At 36.4% G+C, this 19,029-nt stretch overlaps 1 non-coding gene across 1 annotated transcript; it reads right to left on the bottom strand.

Annotated features, from left to right (window-relative positions):
• Positions 1-17,360: 17,360 nt before the first annotated feature.
• On the bottom strand, positions 17,361-17,467 carry LOC129506841 (U6 spliceosomal RNA). The gene has a single exon (XR_008663874.1). It is a non-coding gene; the product is annotated as a U6 spliceosomal RNA (small nuclear RNA).
• Between the last annotated feature and the right edge of the window lie 1,562 nt (positions 17,468-19,029).

Here is a 19,029-nt window from a genome sequence, read left to right as displayed (position 1 = left end):
GGGGGTGTTGTGTGATTTAATTGCATGGGTACACCTGATGCTTCAGAGACGTTGATAATGATGCATTGTTTAAGCTGGCTGATTGGTATATGGAGGTTCATTTTGTAATTTTTTAAAAAGGGTATGTATGTATTCATGCTATTTTATATGTATGATATATTTTATAAAAATTACAACATTGGCATAAGGCAGACATAAGTCAATAAATGGTAGGTTATATTATTACCATGATTACTATCTATTATTATTCAATATTTTGTTAAATGAGTCACAGCTTCTATCACAGATTTATTAGATTTTTCCCAGATTTTCTGCTGTTAATAAAGACATGGCATCATAGCAGGATTTTTTTCCCATTTTTTCAAATGATAAAGGAAATATATCAACTTGTATAATTAAAAGCTCTAAATGTAGAGAAGGCTTGGAACATGAACTGATTGAGATGTTTGCAATGCCGTTAAGGTTTATTCTCTATTTCTCAGTGATTCCCCAGGGTCTGTTTTTCTATAAGTTTATTATCTTCAGGCTGGTTTCTGTAGCAAAACGAGTACTTCCTAAGCTTAATAGGGCTCCATGCTTCTTTTTGTATATCAGAGCTGGAGAAAGGATGTCTTTCGCCACAAATATCCATCAAAGTGTACACCTTGGTGACAAAATTCTTACTGGGTAAACTTATATCTGTGTCTATTATAGTAGGAAATCTTGAAAGGAAAAATATTTAAGCATCTAGGTCTTTTTTTTTCTTAAAGATCTTATTTATTCATTGGAGACAGAGAGATAGAAAGAGCATGAGCAGGGGGAGAGGCAGAGGCAGAGGGAGAAGCAGACTCCCCACTGAACAGGGAGCCCAAAGTGGAGCTTGATCCCAGGACCCAGAGATCATGACCTGAGCTGAAGGCAGGTGCTTAACTAAGCTACCCAGTGCCCCAACATCTAGGTCTTTTTTTTTTTTTAAGATTTTATTTATTTATTCATGAGAGACACACACAGAGAGAGGCAGAGACACAGGCAGAGGGAGAAGCAGGCTCCATGCAGGGAGCCTGACGTGGGACTCGATCCTGGGTCTCCAGGATCATACCCAGATCTGAAGGCGGCGCTAAACTGCTGAGCCACCAGGGCTGCCCTAGGTCTTTAACAACAATTTAATTATTCAGACACATCTGGGTGATTGGCTAAATTCTCCATCTTCATCTCTGTTTGGAATGATTTTGGTAGAACCCACACTTGTTGTAGAACTTGGATACAAGTTGAATAATTTATTGGTGGTACAAAATAATACAGATCATATCTCCTGAATTTAAAATAGAAATATATAAAATGTATATGAAAGCTAATTGTTTAAACAATTTAGTGTGTCAATATTTCACTTTCCAGATTTCCTTTTCACAGAAAATTTGGCTCTCATTCTCAATTTGTTATCTGTGATCACTCCTAATTGAACAACTACATAATAAGAATTTACTGGATGTCTACAGTGTATCCATTAATATATTAATACATTCAAAAATATTAATAGTTGTTATTCAAGTTTAATAATAGGCAGTTGCTCTGCTTACGTGTACTTCCAGGTTCTTCATGTACTGCCTGATTTCTCAGATTTCATAAAATATTCTTAGCCATTAAAATACATACCTCTGCTCTTAACTTGACAGATGAATTCCAAATACTTAAACTATAACTTCACATTAGTCAATACTCAGTAATCATTTAAAGTTTGGCTGAGAGAAATGGTAATATTGGAAGATTGCTTTAAAAACCCCACAGAACTCCTAGATTATCTAAATTTACTTGCCTCTCAATCCAGCACTGGTTATTTCCCACTAACCCCCCAAAACTACTTTATTGAAATATAGTTTGGAATAATGCCATTAGTATATCTGGTAAAAGAAACAAAGCTATGAAATCATTTGTCTACTATAATGTGCTATCACCATATTTACCTTTATGAGAACCCAGGAAAGAAATACTTATGTGGCCTCATTTGATTCCTGAGTAGTCAGCCTTGATTTTCTTGGTCTTTTTAAAAATAATAAGGTCACTGTGAATCAGGTCACTGATTCTGTCTTTCTCCAGTTATAAACTAAGGTTCTTTGAAACCTATTTGTGGCCCTCTAGCATATGTTTAATAGCTAACTCCTTCTGTTTTGTGCAAAATAGTATTGTGGTTTCATTATATCTTTCCTACTTTCTTGTCTTTTTCAACCTCCTAGACTATACATATATGTATAGTTTTTAAAATATATTTAGTTATATAGTTTTAAATAACTTGAATATAACTTATAACAGAACCAGTATTCAAATCTGACTTTAAAGACTGTGTGCGTTGCTCTTCGTTGAGTACTCATGATTTGCCAGACACTTTTCTGTTTATGAGGTATTCAAGAATGAATGAGATAGACCCTGCCCTATGGAGCCTTCTTCCTTATGAGGTCAGTAGAAGTAAGCTGGCATAGCTAAGACATGGAGCTTCGAATCTGTTAGAGGCCTCAGTAGCTGTATAGAAGAATAGCAGAGGGACTGATCAATTCTCACACAATATGAAGCAAGCTGCAAAGAAGGGGCAATTTAGAGAAAATTATATAAGTGAAATGCGAGACAAGATTTCTGCCTCTATAAAATTGTCTCCATAGGAACACAGACCAATTAACAAGAAACAGTTAAAGAATAATTAGAAGCCAAAGTTTTGTTGATGACCTTGACTATACCAGGGTTCAGAGAAGAGCAATAGAGGGTGGATGAGAGCAGCCAGGAAGCTTTACCCAGGAGGCCAGACTTGAGAGCCTTTGAAAGATGGGAAAATTTAATCAGGCAAAGAAAGGATGGCATTGCATACATAGATTTATAGAATCCCAGTGACTATAATTCAATTGAGACTGTATTCTATAAGCCTCACAGAAAATTGGTTTCATAAAATTCTAGACACTTCTGAGATTATTCTTAAATTTCTTATGTGTATGATTTATAATATCCAGTCAGGTCATAAGCACCAAGAAGCCTAGGCTGTTTCTTTTATTTCTTCTATATTGCCAAAATGTGCCTAGGGCAGTGCTCTAAGCTAACAGTTTCCAGTAAAAGCTTATTGGCCATATGAGCCCCTGTCAATGTATAATAATTATAATGGCTTCTACTTGTATACAGTGATTGTGTCCTAAGTCGTTCCACCAATAATATTTGTAGGACTTGAAGCAAAAGTACAAATGGAGACCATGTACGAAATATTTAAAAGTTCTAAGTCAAGCTAACAGATTTTAATGAATATGTTTAGTGCATCTACTTCACGTAATCTTACAGAAGGAACATGGAAGGTCAGGTTAAAGTGAGACTTGTTGAGGGAATTCTCAGACTCTTCACAATCCCTGGCCTTAAGGAGGTGACAAAGGAAGAATGGACCTGCCTGGGCTAAGACCCCACTTACACATTTACCCCAACTCTCCAACACTAGCTCAACACTCACACTTAGAATTATAGACACTCAGCACATTCTTAGAAGTCTTACATTCACTCAAATTTAGGGGGTATATATACCAATGGACTGGTCTACCAACAGAATAAGGATTAAGGACCTAGTGTAATCTAGAAACAGGACAATTTGAGCAAAGGATTCAGGGTCCAATTCTTGGTGGGTAGATAACATGTCCTAATCCCACAGATTTAGCATGGGGAGGAGTTTTTGCTAGAGGAGGGTCAGAGTGGGGCTTTCTAAAGCATGTGACCAGAAGTAGCGGTCAGAAGCACATGACCAGAAGCAGTACCTATTTCCAGGTGTTGTGCTAAACAATTGAACATTTGATTGGTAAGAAGAATAGACATTAGGGGCACCTGGGTGGCTCAGTCAGTTAAATATCTGCCTTAGGCTCAGGTCATGATCCCAGGGTCCTGGGACTAACACCTGTGTCTAACACCTCCCTGCTTAGCAGGGAGCCTACTTCTCTCTCTTTCTCCCTCTGCTCCCCGGCCCCCACTTGTTCTCTCTTTCTCTCTCTTAAATAAATAAAATTAAAAAAAAAAAAAAAGAAGAGACATTAAATCTATTTAACTGGCCTGTTCAAGTTCTGAAAGGTAATACATAAATGGTGAATTTAGAATTTGGATCCTATTCCATATAACTCCAAAGTCTCTTTCTTCACTGGAATGTTTCTTAGATCCAAAAAATTACTTTATTCTGTTTTCTCCTTCTTTCTTATTGTTCCACTTTAGGTTATGAAGGTGAATGGGGAAGGAGCTAGGGCTGGCACGTGCAGGGGAGTGACAGCAATAAAGGGCACATGGGAATTTTGAACTAGAAATTGGCAGGAACCAAAAGTAGAAGGGGGAAAGTCAAGAAAGTGACATTACAGACAGAGGAGGAGTTAGGATTAATCCCGTAGTTTTAAAGTACTGGCAACACTCTTTAAATATTTAGATTTCTTTTAAAGGAGAAAAATTTGCATAAGTCATTGGTATTATTATTTTTATGACAGAGATATTACTTGAACACATCAGCATAAAAGAGGCATAACTTTTATTCAACTATTAAACATTAATTTAGAAAACAAATATAAACTAAAAATACTTCATTCATTTATTCATTCAGTCAGCAAATGGTTAATAGGCATTTATTATAAGCCATGCCCTGGAGATTTAGCAGTGATAAAGCCCCTTCTCCCATAGAGTTGCATTCTAGTTAGATGAAATGAATATTAACAACATTTACTTAATATGAAGGAACGTCATTTTGCTGAAACAATCTTTACTCACAATTTAGGTACAATTCTAACAGCTTTTGAATTTGGCATGACCATACCTTACCACTTATTCTAAGATGACTCAATTCTCAGACCATTTGTCAATATTCATATTGGTAAGTATCCCATGTACCAATTGGCCTCTACTCTAAAGCATTGATATTTAAATGCATTACTCATTCATCCTAACAGTCAAATAAGTACATGCAATTATAATCACAAGCATTAATATAGATTCTGAAGTCATGTATTAGTACTTAGTTATAGAGTATCATTAAGATGATCCCCAAAATCTTGTTTAATTAAATTGATTATTATACAAATAAATGCAAACTTAACTATATTATAGAGAATTCCAAGATCCAGAGGAAACATCCACAAAACCTGGTTTAACAGATATTGTAATAAATGATGCTATTTTTCTTTTCAGTGTGAATTTTGATTCAGTATGACCTCCTTGAGGGAAGGGACCTGTTGCTTTAGATACGTATCCACAGTGTTTTTATGTGTCTAGCACAAAGTAGATATATAGACAGGATTTTTGAGTGACTGAACAGAGGAATGACTGAAAAGCTCTGGGTTCAAAAACACTTAATTTTTTGCTATTGAAATCTGCCCACCAGACCCGTACTGGCATGATACAGGTAATTTTCTTCTGCATTTTTAAGCCTATGGCTGTAAATATGCCAATGTTACAATGTTTTTCTTTAAGACTCTTCAAAGTTAAAATTACAGAATTTGAGAGAGAATTCTCTTCATTTAAATGGAACTCTTTTTATTCAATGATATTTTCCTTTCATTTTTATCCCAAGTACAGAGTTGAAATGGTGTCCTGTGTATGTGTGCATGTGTTTCCTCCTTTATTATTACTTTGTATACATTTAGAATGGTGACTAATAGTAATACTCCCAGCATATATCATGTTAATATTTATCCTTATAAAATTAAGGGACATTTTATAGGTAATTTCAAAATGCAGATAAACAAATAATAATATATCACATTCCGACCATGAAGAGAAAGCTGTCATTTTCGGGTATAACCTTCAGTCTTTTACTAATATGCACATATGTTCAAAAGGAAACTATTATTTTAGTATATTTATAGTATAGCATATTTAAAATTTTCAGGGAAGTGCTGGTGTGTAAGAACTACAGCCAGGATGCCAAAAGGAAATCCAAGATTTCTTTGGCTAAAATAGCCACAATATACAGAGCTTGGAAGCGCCTGTATTTTCTGGGAATCTGGGTGAGGAATGGCAAGAAAAATTCTGGGTTTCACAAGTGACTAAGCCAGAGCCTTAAGAATTGAAGTTGGAGAGAAGCAGGATCTTGTTGCTAGGCAACCAGCATTCCAGGAGGAGACCTCCAGACAGCACACCCGCTGTTCTGCCCCCCAGCATGTGACATGTGCTGAGTTTTTGTGAGGATGGCTAGACTCTGTATGCACACTGGCCTCCGAAGTCCAGCATGTGCCCTGCCCTGGAACATGCCTCTGCCCTCCTCAGCTCAGTCTGCAGCCCAGATGGAAAAGACAGACAGCTCTGGGACAGATCTTCAGTAAAGCCCCTGTGGGCTTGTGCTGAAACTCTTGGGCATGATCTGTCAAGATCTGGCTGTCATTGGCTTTTCCTTCAGTGACTTCAGTGTAGTGGGAGTGAAGAGGAGTCTAGACTCAGCAGGAAAAGCATACTGACAAGGCTTTTCAGGCATATTCAGGAGTTGGGGAAAATTGTTGAGGGTAGGGCAGAGGGAGGTGAACAAGGACTGTTCCATCTCCTCTGGGAAGAAAGCACAGAACAGATTGATAGAGAATTGTTAGTGTGACTTTCTTACTCAAACTCTGGTTTTTATAAAAATATGACTAATCAGCATCCCCAAATGCAGTGTCCTGGAGGATCTGAACACTCTAAGGTACAATTAATCATTTGCCTGACACTCAATAGGTAACTTGTATCTTTTGTACTTCTCTGGAGCACAAAGAAAGAAACTATCATTTATTGAACTCTTATATAGTATCCTAACCACATGTCCAATATCCAAAGAAGTACTAAAAATATTTTTTTTACTTACTTTAAAAAAAGGCTTAGAGAAACTGCAACAATAGCTAAATCAATCCTATACCCTTCAATTATTTCCATTTATTGTTAACATTGTCATATTTATCTAGAAAATAAAAATAATTTGATAAGTTTTCAGCAGACTAGTTAGGCAACAAAAGTCAACCAGAAGTAATAAGTAGCTATTCACTCAAGGTCTTTATTCACTCTACTGTGGTGAGAATCCATATATTTCATGGCAAAACAATTAATTCTGGGGTACCATCTCACACTCTACTGGGGTGTTAAGTAATATATGGTGCATGCCTCTTTGACCTTCCTAAAATCCACATATATGCTCTGAATTCCAAATTACATTTGGCTGTAAAATTTACAGATGAGGGATTACAGGCCTGGGCTTTGTGCTAGATACTACTAGGCAACTGACTTTTCCCCCCTCTAATCTGCATAGTAATTTTATAGAGAAATCATTATCTATACTTTGTAAGTTCAGATACATTAAAGAATTCCCCCCCTCCCCCAACGTCACATCATTAATAAGTAGTAGATCTCGGATTTAAACCTAGGTGCATAAGGCTCTATCTTAGGGCTTTCCACCATACAGTATTGCTTCATTTCACTATCCTTGTATCTTTGAGAAAACTGAGTTTATAAAATATCCCAAGGTTGCAATGGTAAATTTAGGGTCGGATTAGAATCTTACTGCCTTGGGGGGCACCATGGTTTGCTTCCTTCTGCCTTATGTCTTGACAAGCAGGAGTTTTGTGTAGATATCCAGATCAATCCCCGCGTCAGGGATGGATGAATCAAAACAAAGGAGGTGGATATACATGCCATTCTTGAGCACCTCAACTGCCTCAACATCATGGCTAACCATAAGGGCTCTGCTTTGGAAGACCTCCACTGTTCATAGATTTCCAATCTTGCCTTCAGGGTTTACTAGCTCCATGTTCTTAGCAAGTTCCTTAATCTCTCAAAGTTTTGTTTATCTCTAACAAGAGAGAGTAATTCTTAAATTATGGAGTGGTAAAAAAATTAGCATCATGCCTATCATACAGTCAACACTAATCAATATGAGAAATTATTATTATTATTTCATTTGCTATTTTGCCCTCCTATGCTCTGACAGTGTCAGTAGTGGGGTAAGTCTCACAAAGGTCTCATTTCTGTTCTCTCCATTTTTTTCTTCTCTATAGTAATACCCATTTTGTCTAATAATGGTTAATTATAATATGATCAGTTAATATTCCCCAAGCCTTCACAGATTTCCACAGCTCTTGGTAATGTTGCCATTTAATATATTCTAATAGCATTTGTTCTCTTTGCTACTGGCTGCCACTTAGACTCCATAGCATTATAATATTTGCCTTTTTAAGTAACTATGGAGATTAGGATCAATGTCTTTTTCTTTTTTTATATCTTTATTAGTGATAAACCACAATAGTTAGACCCCTGAAAAATATCTAAATAAACATCTATGATTTGAATATAGAACTTTAATGTATCCTGTGGTTTACTCCAGAGAACTTTTGAATTTGAATTGGGACGTTTGAGGCCTTAAGTCAAAGATATGAGACATGGATTACCCACCTTCCCTCTTCTGTGGAAGACATTAAAATTTAGTTGTGCCAGTCATCCAGATGCACTTCAGAAGCTTTTTAGCTGTGGTCAAGGCATGCTTGGCCAGGGGATCAAAACTGAAGCTCTGGATGAAGCATTTCTTACTTACCGTTTCTTCCTCCATATTGAACATAGGACAGAAGGATTTAGATGAAAGAAGAGCCAGCCAGGATTAGTTGATATTCCTGGGAAGCATGAAGGAGGAAAGGATAGCTACTGATGATCCTCAGACTGAGAGATGCAGGAGGGAAGCTAAGATGAAACAGCCCTCTTTTCCTGGAATTGCAAAAAACTCTAAAAAATAACAAAATACATTAACAAGAAAAATCCTTGTTTGATAATTAACCCGTAATGGGCTATCGTGGAGGGAGAAAAAGAAAAAAGAAAAATATGAATAAGAGAGCTAAAGGTTTACTATTGTTGCCGCTGTTGTTATTCATAATATTATTTCAGAGAAACTTTCAACTCCCAGAAATAGTCTTTCAGGTAATGGATTAATATGGGGAGATTTGAATTAATTAAATGCAGTTTAATAATCATGGATACTAGTTATATCAGATGTAGTGGTCATGCTAAGAAAATGGAGACAGACAAACCCCTTTAGTTTTAACCTAGAAGACAATCTACTGCAGGCAAAAACATAGGGTGTAGAGGCAAATAGACCTGGATTTGAATTCCCACTTCACTGATTTCTAGGAACATGACACATGGGCAGGTAACTTAACTTCAAGACTCAGCTTTTCCACATGTAGCAATCAAAGGGTGATACTTGGTAGATTATAATTATTGCCCTGATTTAATGAAAACCTTACTTAATGCCTATTCCATTGATCCTGGGTAAGTGGGCTAGGCTGGACCAGATTAAGCCTCAAACTTTTGTATTAACATGTTGTCACCAGTGGAAATTGATATAATCCACATCAGAAGGGAATATAGAATTAATAGAGGCATCCCAGTTGTAATAAACTCCTTTTAGACTTTTTATGAATTTTTGCCACTTAAAGATTTTCTCCAAGTATGAATATAACCAGATGCTCAGTGATAAAATTCAAATCCCAAGACTTCCCAATATCTATAGATGCCAGCATTTTCACTTTCATTATCAGCTATCCAGTAAGTTTGAATTAAGCATTTCACTTCTTTTAAGGGAGGCTGTTTTGCTTTTGTTTTAAATTATAACCTCACATCCGGATGTTTCCAGTCTACTTCTTTGGAGAGCAATTTTTATGATTAAGAAGTTAATTTTTTTTTCTTCAACGTGAACAGATGGTGCTTTTTAGTGTCTTTTTTTGAAGGTGCTCCATATCTTTTGCACAGCAGAACCTAAAATATGAATTGGACATTGTATAACTGAAAATACATGGAAAAAGAAAATTTCATGGTTTAGAGTCTACATTAACTCTTCCTCCTTACTGGAAATTTATTCTCTTTGTTCTAGTAGCATTGTTGGGTCACTTGACAGTGAGATCTGAGTGAGAATTTGAGCATATATACTTCTTAGAAACTTGAAATGACCTAAAGATTAATATTTTTAAAAAGTTTCATATAAACCATGCTTTATGATAAATCCCCCAAAATTATGGTTTAACATGCTTAATCATTTGCATTGATGATTTGATTGTGTTTGACAAGGTCGAATGTGAAGACTAATGGACACAAATATATTCCATTAAGCATTCTTTATTATCCTCTCCTGAACACTGTGTTTTCCACTTCTGCAGATTATTGGTTGCCAAACAAGTGAACTGCTCAATTAAGGGTATGACAAATGCTTAGCAAATGAAGTGGCTTGGCTCCTTCATGTTACACCGTTTTTTTTTTTAGATATATTCCAATATCATACAGAGAATGTACAAATATATTTTCATGAGTTGTGGCTGTAGTCCATCCAAATCATTTCTGACAGTGGTACCAAGAGATGTTTGAGTGTAAGCATGGGAATAGTCTTCTGTTTCTCAACACAGGTACAGGGTCTGGAATCTCCCTTTGACAGAAACAACTTCTAACCACTTTCTATTTCCTACACATTCACTAGCCATACATAATAGATGCTAGGAGATACATGACAAAATGATGTTTTTATTTCTTCTTTGATAGTCAACAGGTACATATTTATCCTATATTATAAAAATGTAGTTCTCCAGAAGAAATTTGAAAGTAGCCCTAGGAACTGCCTTGGGAGAAGGAAAAGAAGGCAATTGACAGAGATTTATGATACAAACCTTTTGCACCCTAGCAACTACCCTCAGGTTGTGTTTCAATGTTGCCCATTCTTTAAAGCCTTCCATGACCTTCCCGGGTTAAGCTGATTCCTCCTTTCCTTTGACACTCCTCTAAGGGATTGATGTTTATGAGTTCCTCTCTCCAGCCTTTGCTCCATGGAAAAAATTTCTGTCTTTCAGGTCTTTAAATCTCCAGAATCAAACATTTTACCTAGTGAATAGTAGACACTCATAAACATTTGTGGAGTTTGTTTAATTGAATTTCCAAGTAGAGTATCTTTTCTTGAATCTGTTGAGTATCATTCTGTCACTGCTTGTGTTTTGTCTCTGGTAATGACTTGAAAATCCATTTAGTCCTTCTGGCCAGTGGATCATTAAATCCTTCCCTAGAACACTGTATCCTAAAGGGTTGATGGAATGATGGTGGTAGTTTTCACTGCTAATAGCAGGAGTTACGGTAATGAATATTTAATATGTGCCAGACACTGTGCTACATGCTCATCCTATGAGTATATTTTATCTCCCTTTTACAGATAGGGATACTGAGGCTTTAAGGAACTAAGCAATTTGCCCAACCTGATAGGGCCAGTAATATGGAGAAGCAAGAATTAAAGTCCTTATTTGATTTCTATGGCATTAAACATTATTCTCTATTGCCTTCTTCCTATGTCTGCCTTTGTACATGCCAGAAAATCAATAGATGCTTACAGAAATCTGGCTTATTAAATTGTTCTTTGAATACTCACAAAACTTTTCAAAGTCATTTCAGATAAAATCTTTCCCCTCCAGTATGTAAACAACTTTTGCTAGAGTGCTGGTCTTTATGAAGTTAATGGCTGTTTTCTGTTTTGCCATCTAGATTTGTTAATGAAAATGAAAAATGAACAAAACCTTGTTAAAACAGTGCTAACATCTATGTATTGAGTAATTTAAAAAGTATTACTGAAAATGGATGTAGAGTTAGTGTGTGTGCATATATATATGTATATATATACATATATATGTGTGTATATATATATATATATATAGTCTATTAATCAAGTTAGTAGTTTGTTACGTTGAATGGCTACCCATTGCTCACATTGCTTTTGAGTTTCCCTAGGAAACCAGCTAAACACTAAAGCTAAAATGCTTAAATAGCTCTGAGGATTCTTATACATAATTTTATAATTTATTTTTGTTTATCTTTATTCAATCCAGGTTTGGATTTTTTTTTTTACCATTTGGATTTTTTTTACCTTCTATTTATAAATTAAAATTCAATGATTGCTTAGAGACCATAAAGGTTTTTTTTTCCCACTTCAGACAAGTCAATAACTGTAAGATTTAATAGCCTAAAGATAAAATGGCTCAATTTTAACCAGAAAATGCTTGACTAAGATAACTGTCTAAAACCAGATTATGAGGCCATTTGAAATTAAATGTTTTTTTCCTCCAATCATTGTCTATAGCAATGGAATTCTTTATTTGATAAGCAAGGAAGGCAGTATCCTGTCTTGTGTTTTGATTTGGGGGGATAAATATGCTCTAAAATGTGTATATCATTATGTGTAAATAGCTTAGACTACTCAATGTGCTGTTGTTCTGAACATGATACTTGTAATGAAGTGGTTAAGCAATACTCTTTGGATTTATAGGTGCCAGACTAATGCATAATGTTTTGCCACAAGAAGTCTCAGGGTACCTATGTTTCTGCACAATTTACAATTTCCTGCCAAAAGGACTTAAAATGCCACAAAGCACAGATTCTACAGGGTGAATGCACACCCAGACACAGAACATTTTAGTGTCACTCACTTGTTGCTTATGTTCTGCTGAGGGCAATGAAAGAAACAAGGCCTCCAGAAGAAATCTGATAAGAATTCAGTCACTTAAGTTAATGGTATTTTGAGTATGACAATGATTTAAATAAGTTCTCTGAAGTAAGCAGTGAACATCCTGGCACTGATGGTTTGGGTCAAGAATTGCGGCTGCCAGATTTTTCCTTCGATCACACCCACATGGATTAAAGGTGGGTTCATCATCATTAGCAATTAGTGAGGAGAAATCGAAGAATGGGGGCTGATAGGTAAACAGTAAGAGCTCTTTTAAAGGTCTGTACATATTTCCCTTTTAGGAGTGTGAATTTCATCCTCCATAAAATCTTTTGTTATCTTGAGAAGAATTTGAGTTAAATAAACCAATCAAGACTCTGGTGCCCAGAAAGAGCCAATCCAGACACACAGATCATATGCCTCTCCCTGCCATTACTGTTTGCAAGGGAATAAAGATAAATATAATGTATTAAAAACATTTTTGAAAATAAGACTGCAAATTTCAAAGATCAATCTTAAATCATTCACAGTCACTGAAAAGAGGACTGAGCAGCCATTTCTCTGTCTGGGGCTGCAGGGCCCTCAGGTGCTGTCTCAACACTCCTCTGATTCCTCTCCTACTTACCACAAATGACCATTGCAGTATCTATTCTTAACCTTCCTATTCTCCTTGTATGAGTTCTCATGTCTTGTCACTATTTGACTTTTAGGGAGAAAAAACAATACAAAACAAAAAACAATAATCCCAAATCCCTGATTCTAGGAAGGAACAGACATGCTCCACAGCATGTTTGTTTTCCTTTCTGCCTTTCTTTTGGTTTCAGCCATAAGCCCCTTCCCCAAGAATCTGTTTTCCTTAGTGCTTGGAGTTGACATATTTGAGGAGCATGCTGTAAATTTCCTGTAGGAAGTTCGGTACTGACACATCCTTCATTTTTTTTGTGTGTAGTTTTTGGGAGTCTCCTTAAGGAAGGAGAATTATACCGTTTGAAGACATGAGGCTTAAAGTAGTAAATGTTTCCTTTCATTTCGAGGGCTGCTACCATTCCTTTGAAGTCAATGAGAAATTCTGTAAAGCAACTAGCATCCTATAAGGGTAACTCAAATATGAAAACAAGAGTGACAAATCATTATAAATTTAATTTATTTATTTGGAAACAGACATTTAAAAAGCCTAGAAGATGGAGTATGCTCCCTGTTTTGGAAGCTTTCAGTGATCCTAGATCACATTCTGGGCTATCCCTGTGTGAGCTAGCATTACAAGCTATCAGAGATTAAGGTCTTTAGTCTTTGTGCTATCTCCAACTGCTCACTTATTACGTCTTACCACCTGCCTTCCTGATTTCTCTACCAGGCATCATTATCACTGTATCACAGTTGGCCTTGCACAGTGGTTCATACCTGATGGTGACACCAACCCCCTAGGCACCTGTTAGAAATGTTTGGTCACATTTCTGTTTGTTTATATGACTGGAGAGAGCTATTGGCATTTAGGAGTTGGCCAGAGATGTTAGGTACCCAGCAAGGTATGAGATGACATATACAACCGTCTACTCAGGATATAGGTGGCACTGCTATTAAGAAACACTGGGCCTCTAGGATTAGCACCCCACTTTTGAGAAGACTAAGCTGGCTTTTGACTTTGAGACACATTATTGATCCTGGATTCTTACAGTATGCTTCAGGCCTTCATCAGTGATTGGCCTGTGATCTTCCTCATTTGGCTTCAGCTGGAGACAGGAGGAATATTTGACAAAGAAATTCCAAAAATGTGCTTGTCTTTGTTTATAGGCTTCCCTTCTGTTGGGAAGCAGACAATGAAAACTCAGCTCTTTGCCAGTTTGTAGATACTTGTATGCCTAGATGCCTCCAGCTAGGAAAGTGAAAACTCACACTAGGCAAGGAAAAGGAAAATGAATGCTGTAATCGTTTATTTTTATTGCTGTTAAAATGCCTCCAAAGAAAAGTAAAAGTAAAACATCAGTGCTGACTGATGTTATAGGTATTAGTGTTGGCTAAGGTGCTTAAAATGCAATGTTTGTATAAAGAGGGGCATAGAGAAAAGATTCCTATTGATGAGATAGCTATTTTATCTTTTCGTAAACAATCAGTTCACTCATAGGAGATGCAGAGGCATTGTAATAAAGTATCCAAGTGATAATTTGAAGGGTAGCAGGAAATAATGTAGAGAAGTAAAGTTTGATCAATTTCAAGGTTCTGGTCCAAGATGATGATGTAGGAAGACCAAGAAACCACCTTCTCCCACAGATACACCAACTCTATAGCTATCAATGAAACAATTTGCTCGGGGCAGGGGGAGAACCTAAAGTAAAAAAAAAAAAACTGGCAAAGCAGCCCCCTTCGCATCAGGTACATGAGAGGGAAACCATATATTTTAAAAAATATTTTATTTATATATTCATGAGAGACACAGGGAGAGAGAGAGAGAGGCAGAGACACAGGCAGAGGGAGAAACAGGCTCCATGCAGGAAGCCCAACGCGGGACTCGATCCCAGGACTCCAGGATCATACCCTAGGCTGAAGGCAAGTGCTAAACCACTGAGCCACCCAGGGATCCTGAGGGAAACCATATTGAAGTGGATAGGAAAGGCTGAGAAACAGTCTCATCATAAATCCCACCCCCTGGCGTGGTGACCCACAATCAGGAGGGAACTCAAAACCCAGAGCTGCTGCTTGAGGAGCAAAAAGGGTTTGTGCTCCACATTGGGCACCCTAACTTTTAAGATTAGCACCTGGGAGATGAGTCCTAAAACATCTGGCTGTGAAGAAGAAAAGTAAAGTTCTGAAACCATGGAGGGACAGGAGAGGTAAAGAAGAGACCAAAAATTGACAGAAGTAGCAACCAAATTTACATCAGTCAATTAAGTACTTGAGTTCATTATCATGTTCTGATCTACTTTGGGAAACTGGTTATCATTTATTTCATTTTACGTTAAAAAGAAAGAGCAACCAAAAAAAGCATATTCAATTTTTTTCCATTCCATAAAACAAAATAAGACTTTTAATAAGGTTTTATATCTACTTACAGAGTCCCCCACATCAATATTTTAAAATATTACTTAAAATGTTATGATATGAGCAAATCTGATGTAAAACAACAGCAAACCTAGCATTATATCCTATTATCTCGATTTTTGCTGAAACCGTTTACAACTTCCAGAAACAGACATACCAAATATCTGAAACCATGTCTATAATTACCTCCAGAAATGATTTGACATAGTTCAATTTTTCTTTTTCTGTATTTTGCTATTTCCTTTTAACCTCTTCAATTGAATTTTTAAAAAGTGCTAAAGGTCTTGGGAGTGAATAACAAGTTATTTTGAGTTTTTAAAGTTACATCTTGGAATGTTTTCAAAACCAAACCTTGTAACCTATTGTCAGGATAAGATAATAGGAGGCTTTGCAAATATCAAGGCAAAGGTCACATCTGGCACTTTCTTCCCCAGGTCTGATCAGCAGGCACTTTCTAATTTTTGTTGTCCCCAGTTTACTTATGCCCTAACACTACTCTGATAGTTTGAAGATATGATGACAAATTATATACTTTAGTTGGTTGCAATATGCTGCAGTTTTATTTTTGATGTGTTCTCACATTCCTCATACTGTTATTTATAATTACCTCTGGCCCACCAAATGTAAGCTCCATTAGTGTTTTATCTCTTCTGTAGTGTCTAGAAATGTGCCATGCCTAATAGTATGTGCTCAATAAATGCTTATTGAATAAGTGAATAAATTGATGGTTCATTTTCTTAAATATTTCATACTGCAAGTCTAGAGATCATAGATTCTTGGAAGAATTTGGGCCATGCTAAATTATGTGTACTTTCCTCAGAGTCAACTAAAACCAGTACATCAAGTGTTCTGAATGCTCTTGAATACTGTGGGGAAAAGGCTGAATTTTTTTAACCAAGCCCATGAACTTAGTTTTAGATGTTCTGCTTTGGAATAAAGAAATGTTAGAGTACTTATTATGTGGAAGATGTGGTCTATATTATACTATGTAATTAATAAATTCTCATTTATATAATCATCTTCAAGGCAATACACTTACACTTTAATAATTTTACATGGATGTAAACTGGAAAGGTGGAAATACACCTTTCAAAAAATTCAGGATAAACCAACCGTGTTTTAGGCTATCTGTGCACTTAACTCCCTCAGGTGTCATTTAATTTGTTGGGCAGCTGGCAGACTGACAGAGGAGGAGTTCTGAAGGAAGTCACCAGGATAGCTGGGCACTTTACTGTCTACATGTTTTAGTAGGGATTCCCAGTTGGAAGTGATTGATGCTTTGAGTAGGCACTCAGTTCCCCTGAAGTCTTTGTCTTAGAGGCAAGAGTGAACCAATTCTGCCTTCTGCTGACTTTTTCCTGCTTATTTTCTTAGTTAGGCTCCGGGTTCTCCTTTGTGCAGCTTTATAGTGATTTCTTGGTCTAGTAAGTATTTGCTTTCTCTCTGGTGAGTTGTTTCCTCTCCATTCATCCTCATCCACTATGACTACTGTATTATCCTTGTCCCAAGTGATTCATAGTATGATTGTTCTTTAAAAAAATAAACAACAATCACTTCATAATACTCTTATTTTTAGCTTCCTTGTTAAAAGTCTTTGAAGTTGGTTATTTTTATAGGTTTTCACTGATTTGGAATTTTTCTAGAAACATCTGTTAGTATAAACTATGCTGGACATTTTTTTTTGTCCATTTGAGTACCATAATTCTCTGCTATAAGAAAGAAGTTGGGATTAGAAGGATCTTGATATCATTCATACTTGGATTAAAATGTATTTTGAGCCTATTTTGAGCCAAAATGTATTCTGGGGTTAGATTAACACTTAGTAATACATGAGCAGTGGCAGCCTCATATTTATGGTAGAGAATATTTTCTGATGCATGTCTGTGGCATCATAGGGATTGTCAGTAAATAATGTGTTATCCTTGCACAGGGGCCATGCTAATCTTCCCTCTGTTGTTCCAACTTTAGTACATGTGCTGCTGAAGCAAGCACAGGATGCCAATAAATAATAATACTGACAATTGAACCTCCCAGTCCTATAACTCAATACTTTTGCTTCATGCAAACTGACCTAGTTTTTGCCTTCCATAATCCCAAAACCACATTGTGCATATGTAATCAGATTGACATGTATCTCTCCCCTCACCCTGTTTCTTGATATCTCAATCATTAGAACACACACACCACACATGAAATCACTTCTCTATGAGCTCTCATTTAGCACTCTATCCTTAAGGGCTTAATTGCCCTTCTAACCTGTTGTGATATATAACTGTCATGAGCATTCAATAAGTTATGAATTTCTAGAAATCAAGAGTTAGCTTATACTTCTAGTCCAAAGTGTCAAATATCTCCTTGGGTTTTTTTGTTTTTTTAGTTTGTGTTTGTTGTTTGTTTTTGTTTTGCCATTCAATAAATATTTTTAAGCATCCAACTGAACCAAAGATTTCATACTGTGAGGCAGTAGTTTGGTGGAGTCATTCAAGGAGCAATCTGTTTTTGCTAATGGCATATGACTATCTTTGCTGGTTGACTAATGGTCATTGTGGTGATTATGAGAGACCCAGAGGAGCTAGAGAAAGGAGACACAGTACAAAAGAGCATAATAATTTCATAACTGTTGTGTTGTAGAGGGTACTCTTATTTGTGGGAAGCTTCATATTCATGCTGATCAGAGAAGACCTAGCAATTCATATTTTACAAACACAATCCAACCTCAAAACTATATACTGAGATCTTTCCATTGTGAAAAAACTGGAGTTCTGGTCCCTGCTGTGCTGTTGAAGGACAGCTAAGCAGGCTTTGGAATGGTGAACCCATACTTTTGCAAGTAGGAAATCAGTAGAGATAACAGGCTCATCATGGTCTTTGTCTAACTCACTATAGAATTCACAATTCACTTTAGAAAATATTGACTGTAGCTGATTTGTTAGATTTTTCCCTTTAGAAATGATTTACCATTTCCATGATGACTGGATAGATTTTATTTATTAGCCAACATAATGAGCTGACAGCTTTTTATAAAAAGCTACTTATATTAGCTATTCATTCTTGGGAAAGTTGCTTCTTTAATTATCAGGAATTTTATTTAAAATGTGAAGTTTGGGGAAATGTCAAGAAGAAAGAAAAGGTGACTTGCAAGTGAAAAGGAAAGGGAATCATGACTTTTCTTTTACTTCCATTGAAGTCTGTTCTTCCTTTAGATCTTATTTGAGAACAGGAATGAGAGAAGGCAGATCCTGTATTCCTGACTGATGGTGATATGTAATAATGGTAAAAAAAAAAAAAAAAAAAGGAGAGAGAGAGAGAGAAGAATTAGAGGGTTGAAGGTAGCATGGGCTTACTTGGAAAAAGAAAGGAAGACCATAAAATTCATGAAATATTATCAGTGGTGCTGCAACCCCTCCCCTTGCCTTGCCTAGAAGCTAAAGTATTCATATGGGGTTTAAAGCCCTAGAGTCCTTAGTGTTCCATTTGGCATATGTATTTTCCTTGCACCTGAAGTCCTCAGCACTCTTAGTCTATATCCTCTCCCAAGGTGCTCTTACTCACTT

The sequence above is a fragment of the Nyctereutes procyonoides genome, unplaced genomic scaffold (assembly GCF_905146905.1).
Source record: "Nyctereutes procyonoides isolate TBG_1078 unplaced genomic scaffold, NYPRO_anot_genome, whole genome shotgun sequence".
NCBI classification, from domain to species: Eukaryota; Metazoa; Chordata; class Mammalia; order Carnivora; family Canidae; genus Nyctereutes; species Nyctereutes procyonoides.
This window is presented reverse-complemented; position numbering and strand designations above follow the sequence as displayed.